General features: G+C 35.5%; 3 non-coding genes across 3 annotated transcripts; all 3 read right to left on the reverse strand.

Moving 5' to 3' along the window:
• Positions 1-2,321: 2,321 nt before the first annotated feature.
• TRNAT-CGU (transfer RNA threonine (anticodon CGU)) lies at positions 2,322-2,393 on the reverse strand. Its single transcript has one exon. It is a non-coding gene; the product is annotated as a tRNA-Thr (tRNA).
• A 5,752-nt stretch (positions 2,394-8,145) lies between these two features.
• Positions 8,146-8,217, reverse strand: TRNAT-CGU (transfer RNA threonine (anticodon CGU)). Its single transcript has one exon. It is a non-coding gene; the product is annotated as a tRNA-Thr (tRNA).
• Positions 8,218-13,986: 5,769 nt separating this feature from the next.
• Positions 13,987-14,058, reverse strand: TRNAT-CGU (transfer RNA threonine (anticodon CGU)). The gene has a single exon. It is a non-coding gene; the product is annotated as a tRNA-Thr (tRNA).
• Positions 14,059-14,849: the final 791 nt, after the last annotated feature.

Below are 14,849 nucleotides of genomic sequence, written 5' to 3' on the forward strand. Positions count from 1 at the left end.
TCCAGTTTCACTTACCAGTTTCTGTATGTCATTACGTGTTAAACGAGAATTCCTACTAACCTGCTGAAAACCTTCCACTTGGTTCTCTCTCGAATTTTGGTGCGGCGTCTGTAACGAGGAAGGTTAGAGGTTGATTCTATAAGCTTAAACTTGGCAATTATGCTTTGAACAGTAGATTTCGGCACATTAATTTGTGTAGCAATACCGGAAAGAGACACACGAGACTTGTATTTTACAATAATTCGGTTCTTTAAATCATTGGACAGTTGTTTCCTGTTCGTCATGATGACCAAGCAGATAATGACGGAGATGGCGCTAAATTGCCGGAAGTAAATTTTTTGCTGGCTAAATTCCAATAATTATGAACCCAGTGTCTAGTTCTGGAATCGTATAATGTAGTTTACTCGCCAAAAAAAACAAAATTTTTACGGGAACATCAGTTTTTGACACGTTCTGAACTGTACGAACACTTTCTGCTCCTCCTATTTTGGTTATTTCTTTATAAACAATTTATTTGTCGTTTAATTTACATACAAGTTTATGTAAATGTGTGTTAGTATAATGTTTATAATAGACCATACATCTATTAGCCTAATCGTAATACTTTTTAAGTTATGACCAAAAGACTACTCGGGACGCAGGTGTACGAACACTTTCTGTCGTAACGGTGACTATTTTTTTCTTGTTTTCGTTTTCTTTATATTAATATCTTTATCATCATCAAAGATGATAATTGTGTTTTGGCCACATTACATATGACCATGAATGGGGTATTATTAACTGCATTTGAAATTACATCTGATTTCTGGCCACCTAATGAACTAGATTTACTTAGCTTGTTTTTCAGGCCACTAGAATGGCGTGCGTCTTGGTTTTTAGACGTCATGTCCTTTTTGTTCTAAGCGGTTGTCGCCATCGCTCCAGGTTAGGCGACCCGCACTTTCGTCATCCAGGTGAAGTCTTAGGCTTCGTCGCGTTTAACAGTTTCTCTAACTTATATGAGTATTTCTTAGTGCTCTTTCGCTCACATAAGTGTAGATATCTCACTCAGAAGGAAGGTTAAAAGTTTTTTTTTCCTGTATGTTCAGGAACTTTTCTCCATTCTTCATGCTTATTCTCACTGAAGGTCTCCTGATCTCATTGTTTAGAATTGTTTGTTTGTTTTGAATTTCGCGCAAAGACACATACGGTTACCTGCGCTAGCCGACATTAATTTAGCAGTGAAAGACTAGATGAAAGGCAACTAGTCTTTACCAACCACCGCCAACTCTTGGGCTACTCTTTTACCAATGAATAGTGGGATTAACCTATCACATTATAACAGCCCTACTATCGAAAGAGCGAGCATGTTTGAACACGAAACCTCACATTACGATTCGAGAGTATTAACCACCTGACAACGCCTCTGAAAGTGTTCTTCTTCAAAACGAAATAAAACAAAATTAACAATAGCAAATTGTTTTTTATTTATTGCTTTTCAAGTTTATATGTCTCAAGGTGTTATAGCCTTCAGAGTACATAATCATTTCAGTGATTCATTGCATGAGCACATTTTTTACTGATGTCACAACAGTACAAATTGCAACGCTATGTGTCCATTATGTGACATTTTTGTTTCTAATGATTGGCTGGTAGACAACACATTAGTGTACACTTGTACGAGTAGTAAAAACAGGTGACCCCTTCAGGTAGTCTTTGGTCTCTGTTCGTAGAGTTTGTCCTGTTCTTTTATCCACGCGTAACCGGAATAAAAGTTTTCTTGCCGAAAACTTTTATTCCGGTTACGCGTGGATAAAAGAACAGGACAAACTCTACTTTCTTAGAGCACCTAGTTTTAGGCTGGAAAATACAATATTTGCATTTGGATTCACCGTTTTTCTTATTTTCAATATTTATTTATTTTTTAATAATTTTATGTTAATTATCGCTCTCAGAAAGTAAAGAAACAAGGCTGGAAGTGGTGTCTACATCATGTTTTCGAACCAGAAATTTCTATTTTTACTCCATGTCTTAGGTATTTGTCAAATTTAGTAAAGTCAAACTCGGGATTTATATTAATATAAGATTTTGGTTACACATATGTCAAAAACAGGCTTATTCTAAAAGCAGTTTCGAAAATATTGATTTCCACAAGCTGTGTAACATTAATAAAAGCATGGAAAACGCAGTTTAATTTTTTTAAACAAAGATTTCTATTTTAATGAAAATTTAAAATACGTGGAGAATGATGTATCGCCATCTTTATCCTAAAGTAATTTCACATGAATTTGTTCAACTGGATATGATAAAAATATAAGCATTCATCAAGTTGAAAGTGTACAAGCCACCAGTGAGGTTCGAACTCACGACCCCTGGTTTACGAAACCAGTGCTCTACCTCTGAGCTATGATGGCTCGTTGCTTTACTTGGAAACCGTATAATTTCGTTAAGAAACTATACAGTATGTTTAATATCAACTTATCGTTCAAAATATTAATATAGCATTGTTAAAACAATCACACGTAAAAATATAATATTAAGAACATCTCTTCGACAACATTTTCAACGGTAAGGTATTGTGCTGTTTCCTCCTCTGTTCAGGTATATAATTTGTATATTAATCGCGGAGAGGTGTTCAGGACTATCTATATGCAATACCTATCGAGTTCGCATAATAGTTCATTTTTTCTCCACATTTTATCGAAATATTTTATTGTAGTATGTAGGGATCTATCTACTATTGTTTGTGGGTTTGAATATTTATGCATAAACTTTGAAGAAGTGGTTTTTGGGCACTCTACATGCTGTCGAAAGTAGTATATTTTATAATGACTCTTGTTTGGTTTAGAATTGTTCTTTGCTAACGTTAATCCACGCTGGAGCTGCATAGTCTATTACAGTTATATACGTTTTGTATATTTTGAGGATGGTTTCAGCTGTTACTCCATTGTTTTTACCAGTTAGGCTCCTAGGATAGTTTGTTCTTCGCCTAATACTTTTGTTGTTAAATCTGATTATTATTGTTTCAGTTAACCTTACTAAGTGATATGCCTTTTGTCTAAGTTTTCTGAATCCGTTTTGTCTCTCGAGTAATTTTGACGTTATTTCCAAAAATGTGGAGAGTCTATTACTCATTATTCGTTCAAGAATTTTCATACACAGCTGGTCAGGCTGATTGGTCGATAACTTTGGTTTATTGGCTAGCATACCTTCTTTATGGAACATTAATGTATTAGCTTGCTTTCAAGAAACTGAGATGTAGCAAGGGTAGAACGATAAATGAAAAATTTCTAATAGATGATCAAATAATTTCGAAGTGCCTTTCTTGAAGAGAATTTCTTGTATGCCGTCCTTTTCTGGTGATTTGTTTCTTGAATTCTTAATTGCTTGTTTGAGTTATGTTAATGTAAATTTTTAAGAAGCAGTAGATTATTATAGTCATTTATGTTGTGGTGTTATCGTTGTTAATATTGATTGGGAAATATGGTTTGGATAATTCTGTGTTATTTGTTACATGACTGTTTACTCTATTGTAAAATAGGTGTTCACGTCTAGGTCGTTTTGTTTTGAAAGTGTTTTGTAGTTGTTGTCTGAGGCTTCTGCTTTTCTTTGTTTGTGTGCGCTAATGTGTTATTTTATTCTAGTGTTGGGTATTTTCTTGTTGTGGCTTCTTTGGTGAGTCTTTATAGGTGCGACCGAAACTTTCTAGGATCGTTTTTTTTTTTTCGTTTAGTTGGAAGCAAATGTTATCCGATTTTACTTCGTTTAACAATATAATTTCTGGTCTCATTTTATTTCTCATACTGCTTATTTGTGTTTTTATTTCTTTGTCTCTTGTTGCCATGAACTGTCTTCTTAATTGTCTTTTCTTTTCTGTGTTATTAGTTGTTTGTTCGATTTCCATGCGTTATTTATAGTTTTATGTTGTTCGTATGGTAGAGTATCCGATGCTGGTTTTGGTAGGTACTGTGTGATTATTTGACTATAACTATCAACTTTTACTTTGTTGTTGGCTGTATGCTCAACATTTTCTGGTAATATGTTGTCTAATTCTTTCTGATATTTTTGTCAATTAGCTTAATTGCAATTAATTGGTCTTGTTTAAAGGTTATATCTTTATGGAGATCGAGATCGAAGGTACACCATATTGGTAGAAGATCACTGTCAACATCTTTTTCCACATTAAAATTTAATAACTTTTGTCTAATATTAAAGAGTGTGAGGCAGATGTCTAAGATATCTTTTGTATTTATAGCTTGCGTAGTATGCGTAGGTGTAGGTGTTCTTGGGGGTTTGTTGTGTCTGTGTGTTTGTTAAGTTCTTGTGTATTGTTCACTATTTTGGTTTGGTTTTGTTCTTCTCTTGGGGGTGATTTTTGTTGTGTGATGTTTTCCTTCAGCTTTTCTGCATTTGTCACTGTATCTGCTTGTTGTAGCAGCGTGTGTTTCTTATGAAGTTATGTTAGTTATATCGTTTGGAATTGGTCTTGTTGTTTTTATTTCATAGATATGTTGCTTTATTTTTTGGTACTTGTCGCAAACTTTGTAGTTTGCTGTGTGTGTTTTATGCAGTTGCAACAATTAGGTTTTTCTTACTATTTTTTACAGACAAATATATGGCGCTTACCGCCATGTCCACGTCACATCGGTGTTGTTAAACGTGCCTCTGATACGTGACCATATCTTTGGCAATTTTAGCATTGTATAACTACAATTGCTGGTGTTTTCAATTGCTCTACTTGAAAATTTTGGTACCACAGTTACGACAGAAAGTGTTCGAACCCCTGCGTCGTGAGTACTTTTGTTCGACACAACTTAAAAAGTATCAAGATTAGGATAATGAAAGTAGAGTATATTATAAATATTCTTCTAACGCACTTTTACATACATATTTATATAAATTGAACGACAAATAAACTGTTTATAAACAAATAACCAAACATAGGAGAAGCAGAAAGTGTTCGTGCGTCCACTTTAATGAACAGTTGTGTAACATTACTTGGCGCAATCTCTCCTCATAGCCCTCCATGATCGTTTGACAGTACTGGTATTTTTTTTCCATACTTCTTTACAGAAGGCCTCCAACTCTTCCAAGTTTTTCCGATGACGCTGATAAACCCTGGTCTTCGACTCATGCCAAACGTTTTCAATTGGGTTGAGATCGTGTGACTGTGATGGCCACTCCAGAACGCTTATATGGTTCCTCTGCAACCAGGTTTGCATATATTTCGATGTGTGCCTAGGGTCATTGTCGTGCTGGAAGATCCAACGACGCCCAAGCCGCAAGTTACAACCATCATTCTCGATATAAGTGCCTAATATATCAACGTACTCTTCTATTTTCATGATTCCGTTGACGTGGTGAAGGCTGCCTACACCAGAAGAGCTGAAGGAACCCCATAGCATGATCGAGCCACTTCCGTATATAACTGTATGGACGGTGTTCTTTGGAAGATTTCGTTCCCCCTTCTTACGGAAAATATAGCGAACATCGCTGTGGCCGAAAAGCTCGATTTTAGTCTCGTCTGACCAAAAAATATTCTTCCAATAGGTAAAGGGTTTAACTACATGTTTTCTTGCATACCTCAATCGTGTTTCTAAATGAACAGGCTTTAAATATGGAGTTCTACGAGGACGGCATGCTTTGATATTGTTGTTGCTGTTTTAAAATAAGCACAGAGCTACACACTGGGCTATCCGTGCTCTTCCCACCACGAGCATCGAAACCCGGTTTTTAGCGTTGTAAATCCGCAGACGTACCGCTAAGCCACTGGGGCGCAGGCATGCTTTGAACCCAGAAGAACGTAACATGTTCGTAACTGTAAAGGTGCTTACTTCACTCCAGTTTCACTTACCAGTTTCTGTATGTCATTACGTGTTAAACGAGAATTCCTACTAACCTTCTGAAAACCTTCCACTTGGTTCTCTCTCGAATTTTGGTGGGGCGTCTGGAACGAGGAAGGTTAGCGGTTGATTTTATAAGCTTAAACTTGGCAATTATGCTTTGAACAGTAAATTTCGGCACATTAATTTGTGTAGCAATACCGGAAAGAGACACACGAGACTTGTATTTTACAATAATTCGGTTTTTTTAAATCATTGGACAGTTGTTTCCTGTTCGTCATGATGACCAAGCAGATAATGACGGAGATGGCGCTAAATTGCCGGAAGTAAATTTTTTGCTGGCTAAATTCCAATAATTATGAACCCAGTGTCTAGTTCTGGAATGGTATAATGTAGTTTACTCGCCAAAAAAAAACAAAATTTTTACGGGAACATCAGTTTTTTGACACGTTCTAAACTGTACGAACACTTTCTGCTCCTCCTATTTTTGGTTATTTCTTTATAAACAATTTATTTGTCGTTTAATTTACATACAAATTTATGTAAATGTGTGTTAGTATAATGTTTATAATAGACCATACATCTATTAGCCTAATCGTAATACTTTTTAAGTTATGACCAAAAGACTACTCGGGACGCAGGTGTACGAACACTTTCTGTCGTAACTGTGACTATTTTTCTTCTTGTTTTTCGTTTTCTCTTTATATTAATATCTTTATCATCATCAAAAGATGATAATTGTGTTTTGGCCACATTACATATGACCATGAATGGGGTATTATTAACTGCATTTGAAATCACATCTGATTTCTGGCCACCTAATGAACTAGATTTACTTAGCTTGTTTTTCAGGCCACTGGAAGGGCGTGCGTCTTGGTTTTTAGACGTCATGTTCTTTTTGTTCTAAGCGGTTGTCGCCATCGCTCCAGGTTAGGCGACCCGCACTTTCGTCGTCCAGGTGAAGTCTTAGGCTTCCTCGCGTTTAACAGTTTCTCTAACTTATATGAGTATTTCTTAGTGCTCTTTCGCCCACATAAGTGTAGATATCTCACTCAGAAGTAAGGTTAAAAGTTTTTTTTCCTGTATGTTCAGGAGCTTTTCTCCATTCTTCTTGCTTATTCTCACTGAAGGTCTCCTGATTTCATTGTTTAGAATTGTTTGTTTGTTTTGAATTTCGCGCAAAGCCACATACGGATACCTGTGCTAGCCGACATTAATTTAGCAGTGAAAGACTAGATGAAAGGCAACTAGTCTTTACCAACCACCGCCAACTCTTGCGCTACTCTTTTACCAATGAATAGTGGGATTAACCTATCACATTATTACAGCCCTACTATCGAATGAGCGAGCATGTTTGAACACGAAACCTCACATTACGATTCGAGAGTATTAACCACCTGACCACGCCTCTGAAAGTGTTCTTCTTCAAAACGAAATAAAACAAAAATTAACAGTAGCAAATTGTTTTTTATTTATTGCTTTTCACATTTATATGTCTCAAGGTGTTATAGCCTTCATAATCATTTCAGTGATTCATTGCATGAGCACATTTTTTACTGATGTCACAACAGTACAAATTGCAACGCTAAGTGTCCTTTATGTGACATTTTAGTTTCTAATGATTGGCTGGTAGACAACACATTAGTGTACAGTTGTACGAGTGGTAAGAACAGGTGACCCCTTCAGGCGGTCTTTGGTCTCTGTTCGTAGAGTTTGTCCTGTTCTTTTATCCACGCGTAACCGAAATAAAAGTTTTCGGCAAGAAAAGAAGTCGGTTCTAATATGCCTCAGAATATGAATTATCTTTATAGACATTCCGATCTGAGAGCGATAATTAACATAAAATTATTAAAAAATAAATAAATAATGAAAATAAGAAAAACGATGAATCCAAATGCAAATATTGTATTTTCCAGCCTAAAACTAGGTGCTCTAAGAAAGTAAAGAAACAAGGCTGGAAGTGGTGTCTACATCATGTTTTCGAACCAAAAATTTCTATTTTTACTCCATGTCTTAGGTATTTGTCAAGTTTAGTAATGTCAAACTCGGGATTTATATTAATATAAGATTTTGGTAACACATATGTCAAAAACAGGCTTATTCTAAAAGCAGTTTCGAAAATATTGATTTCCACAAGCTGTGTAACATTAATAGAAGCATGGAAAACGCAGTTTAACATTTTAAACAAAGGTGTCTATTTTAATGAAAATTTAAAATACGTGAAGAATGATGTATCGCCATCTTTATCCTAAAGTAATTTCATATGAATTTGTTCAACTGGATATGATTGAAGTAAAAGCATTCATCAAGTTTAAGGTGTGCAAGCCACCAGTGAGGTTCGAACTCACGACCCCTGGTTTACGAAACCAGTGCTCTACCTCTGAGCTATGATGGCTCGTTGCTTTGTTTGAAAAACGTATAATTTCGTTAAGAAACTATACAGTATGTTTAATATCGACTTATCTTCAAAATATTAATATAGCATTGTTAAAACAATCACACGTAAAAAATATAATATTAAGAACATCTCTTCGACAACATTTTCAACGGTAAGGTATTGTGCTGTTTCCTTCTCTGTTCAGGTATATAATTTGTATATTAATCGCGGAGAGGTGTTCAGGACTATCTATATGCAATACCTATCGAGTTCGCATAATAGTTCATTTTTTCTCCACATTTTATCGAAATATTTTATTGTAGTATGTAGGGGTCTATCTACTATTGTTTGTGGGTTTGAATATTTATGCATAAACTTTGAAGAATTGGTTTTTGGGCACTCTACATACTGTCGAAATTAGTATATTTTATAATGACTCTTGTTTGGTTTAGAATTGTTCTTTGCTAACGTTAATCCACGCTGGAGCTGCATAGTCTATTACAGTTATATACGTTTTGTATATTTTGAGGATGGTTTCAGCTGTTATTCCATTGTTTTTACCAGTTAGGCTCCTAGGATAGTTTGTTTTCGCCTAATACTTTTGTTGTTAAATCTGATTATTATTGTTTCAGTTAACCTTACTAAGTGATATGCCTTTTGTCTAAGTTTTCTGAATCCGTTTTGTCTCTCGAGTAATTTTGACGTTATTTTCAAAAAATGTGGAGAGTCTGTTACTGATTATTCGTTCAAGAATTTTTCATACACAGCTGGTCAGGCTGATTGGTCGATAGTTGTTTGGTTTATTGGCTAGCATACCTTCTTTATGGAACATTAATGTATTAGCTTGCTTCCAAGAAACTGAGATGTAGCAAGGGTAGAACGATAAATGAAAAATTTCTAATAGATGATCAAATAATTTCGAAGTGCCTTTCTTGAAGAGAATTTCTTGTATGCCGTCCTTTTCTGGTGATTTGTTTCTTGAATTCTTAATTGCTTGTTTGAGTTATGTTAATGTAAATTTTTAAGAAGCAGTAGATTATTATAGTCATTTATGTTGTGGTGTTATCGTTGTTAATATTGATTGGGAAATATGGTTTGGATAATTCTGTGTTATTTGTTACATGACTGTTTACTCTATTGTAAAAATAGGTGTTCACGTCTAGGTCGTTTTGTTTTGAAAGTGTTTTGTAGTTGTTGTCTGGAGGCTTCTGCTTTTTCTTTGTTTGTGTGCGCTAATGTGTTATTTTATTCTAGTATTGGGTATTTTCTTGATGTGGCTTCTTTGGTGAGTCTTTATAGGTGCGACCGAAACTTTCTAGGGTCGTTTTTTTTTTTTTTTCGTTTAGTTGGAAGCAAATGTTATCCGATTTTACTTCGTTTAACAATATAATTTCTGGTCTCATATTATTTCTCATACTGCTTATTTGTGTTTTTATTTCTTTGTCTCTTGTTGCCATGAACTGTCTTCTTAATTGTCTTTTCTTTTCTGTGTTATTAGTTGTTTGTTCGATTTCCATGCGTTATTTATAGTTTTATGTTGTTCGTATGGTAGAGTATCCGATGCTGGTTTTGGTAGGTACTGTGTGATTATTTGACTATAACTATCAACTTTTACTTTGTTGTTGGCTGTATGTTCAACATTTTCTGGTAATATGTTGTCTAATTCTTTCTGATATTTTTGTCAATTAGCTTAATTGCAATTAATTGGTCTTGTTTAAAGGTTATATCTTTATGGAGATCGAGATCGAAGGTACACCATATTGGTAGAAGATCACTGTCAACATCTTTTTCCACATTAAAATTTAATAACTTTGTCTAATATTAAAGAGTGTGAGGCAGATGTCTAAGATATCTTTTGTATTTATAGCTTGCGTAGTATGCGTAGGTGTAGGTGTTCTTGGGGGTTTGTTGTGTCTGTGTGTTTGTTAAGTTCTTGTGTATTGTTCACTATTTTGGTTTGGTTTTGTTCTTCTCTTGGGGGTGATTTTTGTTGTGTGATGTTTTCCTTCAGCTTTTCTGCATTTGTCACTGTATCTGCTGTTGTACCTGCGTGTGTTTCTTATGAAGTTATGTTAGTTATATCGTTTGGAGTTGGTCTTGTTGTTTTTATTTCATAGATATGTTGCTTTATTTTTTGGTACTTGTCGCAAACTTTGTAGTTTGCTGTGTGTTTTATGCAGTTGCAACAATTAGGTTTTTCTAACTATTTTTTACAGACAAATATATGGCGCTTACCGCCATGTCCACGTCACCACGGTGTTGTTAAACGTGCCGCTGATACGTGACCATATCTTTGGCAATTTTAGCATTGTATAACTACAATTGCTGGTGTTTTCAATTGCTCTACTTGAAAATTTTGGTACCACAGTTACGACAGAAAGTGTTCGAACCCCTGCGTCGTGAGTAGTTTTGTTCGTCATAACTTAAAAAGTATCAAGATTAGGATAATGAAAGTAGAGTATATTATAAATATTCTTCTAACACACTTTTACTTACATATTTATGTAAATTGAACGACAAATAAACTGTTTATAAACAAATAACCAAACATTGGAGAAGCAGAAAGTGTTCGTGCGTCCACTTTAATGGTCAGTTGTGTAACATTACTTGGCGCAATCTCTCCTCATAGTCCTCCATGATCGTTTGACAGTACTGGTATTTTTTTTCCATTCTTCTTTACAGAAGGCCTCCAACTCTTCCAAGTTTTTCCGATGACGCTGATAAACCCTGGTCTTCGACTCATGCCAAACGTTTTCAATTGGGTTGAGATCGTGTGACTGTGATGGCCACTCCAGAACGCTTATATGGTTCCTCTGCAACCAGGTTTGCACATATTTCGATGTGTGTCTAGGGTCATTGTCGTGCTGGAAGATCCAACGACGCCCATGCCGCAAGTTACAACCATCATTCTCGATATAAGTGCCTAATATATCAACGTACTCTTCTATTTTCTTGATTCCGTTGACGTGGTGAAGGCTGCCTACACCAGAAGAGCTGAAGGAACCCCATAGCATGATCGAGCCACTTCCGTATTTAACTGTATGGACGGTGTTCTTTGGAAGATTTCGTTCCCCCTTCTTACGGAAAATATAGCGAACATCGCTGTGGCCGAAAAACTCGATTTTAGTCTCGTCTGACCAAAGAATATTCTTCCAATAGGTAAAGGTTTAACTACATGTTTTCTTGCATACCTCAATCGTGTTTCTAAATGAACAGGCTTTAAATATGGAGTTCTACGAGGACGGCATGCTTTGATTTTGTTGTTGCTGTTTTAAAATAAGCACAGAGCTACACACTGGGCTATCTGTGCTCTGCCCACCACGAGTATCGAAACCCGGTTTTTAGCGTTGTAAATCCGCAGACATACCGCTAAGCCAGTGGGGGGCAGGCATGCTTTGAACCCAGAAGAACGTAACATGTTCGTAACTGTAAAGGTGCTTACTTCACTCCAGTTTCACTGACCAGTTTCTGTATGTCATTACGTGTTAAACGAGAATTCCTACTAACCTTCTAAAAACCTTCTACTTGGTTCTCTTTCGAATTTTGGTGGGGCGTCTGGAACGAGGAAGGTTAGCGGTTGATTCTATAAGCTTAAACTTGGCAATTATGCTTTGAACAGTAAATTTCGGCACATTAATTTGTGTAGCAATACCGGAAAGAGACACACGAGACTTGTATTTTACAATAATTCGGTTCTTTTAAATCATTGGACAGTTGTTTCCTGTTCGTCATGATGACCAAGCAGATAATGACGGAGATGGCGCTAAATTGCCGGAAGTAAATTATTTGCTGGCTAAATTCCAATAATTATGAACCCAGTGTCTAGTTCTGGAATGGTATAATGTAGTTTACTCGCCAAAAAAAAACAAATTTTTTATGGGAACATCAGTTTTTTGACACGTTCAGAACTATACGAACACTTTCTGCTCCTCCTATTTTTCGTTATTTCTTTATAAACAATTTATTTGTCGTTTAATTTATATACAAATTTATGTAAATGTGTGTTAGTGTAATGTTTATAATACACATACATCTATTAGCCTAATCGTAATACTTTTTTAAGTTATGAGGAAAAGACTACTCGGGACGCAGGTGTACGAACACTTTCTGTCGTAACGGTGACTATTTTTCTTCTTGTTTTTCGTTTTCTCCTTATAGTAATATCTTTCTCATCATCAAAAGATGATAATTGTGTTTTAGCTTACATTACATGTGACCATGAATGGGGTATTATTAACTGCATTTGAAATTACATCTGATTTCTGGCCACCTAATGAACTAGATTTACTTAGCTTGTTTTCAGGCCACTGGAAGGGCGTGCGTCTTGGTTTTTAGACGTCATGTTCTTTTTGTTCTAAGCGGTTGTCGCCATCGCTCCAGGTTAGGCGACCTGCACTTTCGTCGTCCAGGTGAAGTCTTAGGCTTCGTCGCGTTTAACAGTTTCTCTAAAGAAATATGAGTATTTCTTAGTGCTCTTTCTTACATAAGTGTAGATATCTCACTCAGAAGGAAGGTTAAAAGTTGTTTTTTCCTGTATGTTCAGGAGCTTTTCTCCATTCTTCTTGCTTATTCTCACTGAAGGTCTCCTGATCTCATTGTTTAGAATTGTTTGTTTGTTTTGAATTTCGCGCAAAGACACATACGGATACCTGCGCTAGCCGACTTTTATTTAGCAGTGAAAGACTAGATGAAAGGCAACTAGTCTTTACCAACCACCGCCAACTCTTGGGCTACTCTTTTACCAATGAATAGTGGGATTAACCCATCACATTATAACAGCCCTACTATCGAGAAGAGCGAGCATGTTTGAACACGAAACCTCACATTACGATCTGAGAGTATTAACCACCTGACAACGCCTCTGAAAGTGTTCTTCTTCAAAACGAAATAAAACAAAATTAACAGTAGCAAATTGTTTTTTATTTATTGTTTTTCAAATTTATATGTCTCAAGGTGTTATAGCCTCTCAGAGTACATAATCATTTCAGTGATTCATTGCATTAGCATTATTTTTTACTGATGTCACAACAGTACAAAATTGCAACGCTAAGTGTCCTTTATGTGACATTTTGGTTTCTAATGATTGGCTGGTAGACAACACATTAGTGTACAGTTGTACGAGTGGTAAGAACAGGTGACCCCTTCAGGCAGTCTTTGGTTTCTGTTCGTAGAGTTTGTCCTGTTCTTTTATCCACGCGTAACCGGAAATAAAAGTTTTCGGCGAGAAAGAGGTCGGTTCTAATATGCCTCAGAATATAAGAATTATCTTTATAGACATTCCGATCTGAGAGCGATAATTAACATAAAATTATTAAAAATAAATAAATAATGAAAATAAGAAAAACGGTGAATCAAATGCAAATATTGTATTTTCCAGCCTAAAACTAGGTGCTCTAAGAAAGTAAAGAAACAAGGCTGGAAGTGGTGTCTACATCATGTTTTCGAGACAGAAATTTCTATTTTACTCCATGTCTTAGGTATTTGTCAAGTTTAGTAAAGTCAAACTCGGGATTTATATTAATATAAGATTTTGGTTACACATATGTCAAAAACAGGCTTATTCTAAAAGCAGTTTCGAAAATATTGATTTCCACAAGCTGTGTAACATTATTAAAAGCATGGAAAACGCAGTTAATTTTTTTTTAAACAAAGATGTCTATTTTAATGAAAATTTAAAATACGGTGAATGAATGATGTATCGCCATCTTTATCCTAAAGTAATTTCACATGAATTTGTTCAACTGGATATGATAAAAATATAAGCATTCATCAAGTTGAAAGTGTACAAGCCACCAGTGAGGTTCGAACTCACGACCCCTGGTTTACGAAACCAGTGCTCTACCTCTGAGCTATGATGGCTCGTTGCTTTACTTGGAAACCGTATAATTTCGTTAAGAAACTATACAGTATGTTTAATATCAACTTATCGTTCAAAATATTAATATAGCATTGTTAAAACAATCACACGTAAAAAATATAATATTAAGAACATCTCTTCGACAACATTTTCAACGGTAAGGTATTGTGCTGTTTCCTCCTCTGTTCAGGTATATAATTTGTATATTAATCGCGGAGAGGTGTTCAGGACTATCTATATGCAATACCTATCGAGTTCGCATAATAGTTCATTTTTTCTCCACATTTTATCGAAATATTTTATTGTAGTATGTAGGGATCTATCTACTATTGTTTGTGGGTTTGAATATTTATGCATAAACTTTGAAGAAGTGGTTTTTGGGCACTCTACATGCTGTCGAAAGTAGTATATTTTATAATGACTCTTGTTTGGTTTAGAATTGTTCTTTGCTAACGTTAATCCACGCTGGAGCTGCATAGTCTATTACAGTTATATACGTTTTGTATATTTTGAGGATGGTTTCAGCTGTTACTCCATTGTTTTTTACCACAGGGCTCCTAGGATAGTTTGTTCTTCGCCTAATACTTTTGTTGTTAAATCTGATTATTATTGTTTCAGTTAACCTTACCAAGTGATATGCCTTTTGTCTAAGTTTTCTGAATCTGTTTGTCCTCTGAGTAATTTTGACGTTATTTCCCAAAATGTGGAGAGTCTGTTACTGATTTCATTCTGTTCAAGAATTTTCCATACACAGCTGGTCAGGCTGATTGGTCGATAACTGTTTGGTTTATTG

This window comes from Tachypleus tridentatus, chromosome 1 (assembly GCF_004210375.1).
Source record: "Tachypleus tridentatus isolate NWPU-2018 chromosome 1, ASM421037v1, whole genome shotgun sequence".
NCBI lineage: Eukaryota > Metazoa > Arthropoda > Merostomata > Xiphosura > Limulidae > Tachypleus > Tachypleus tridentatus.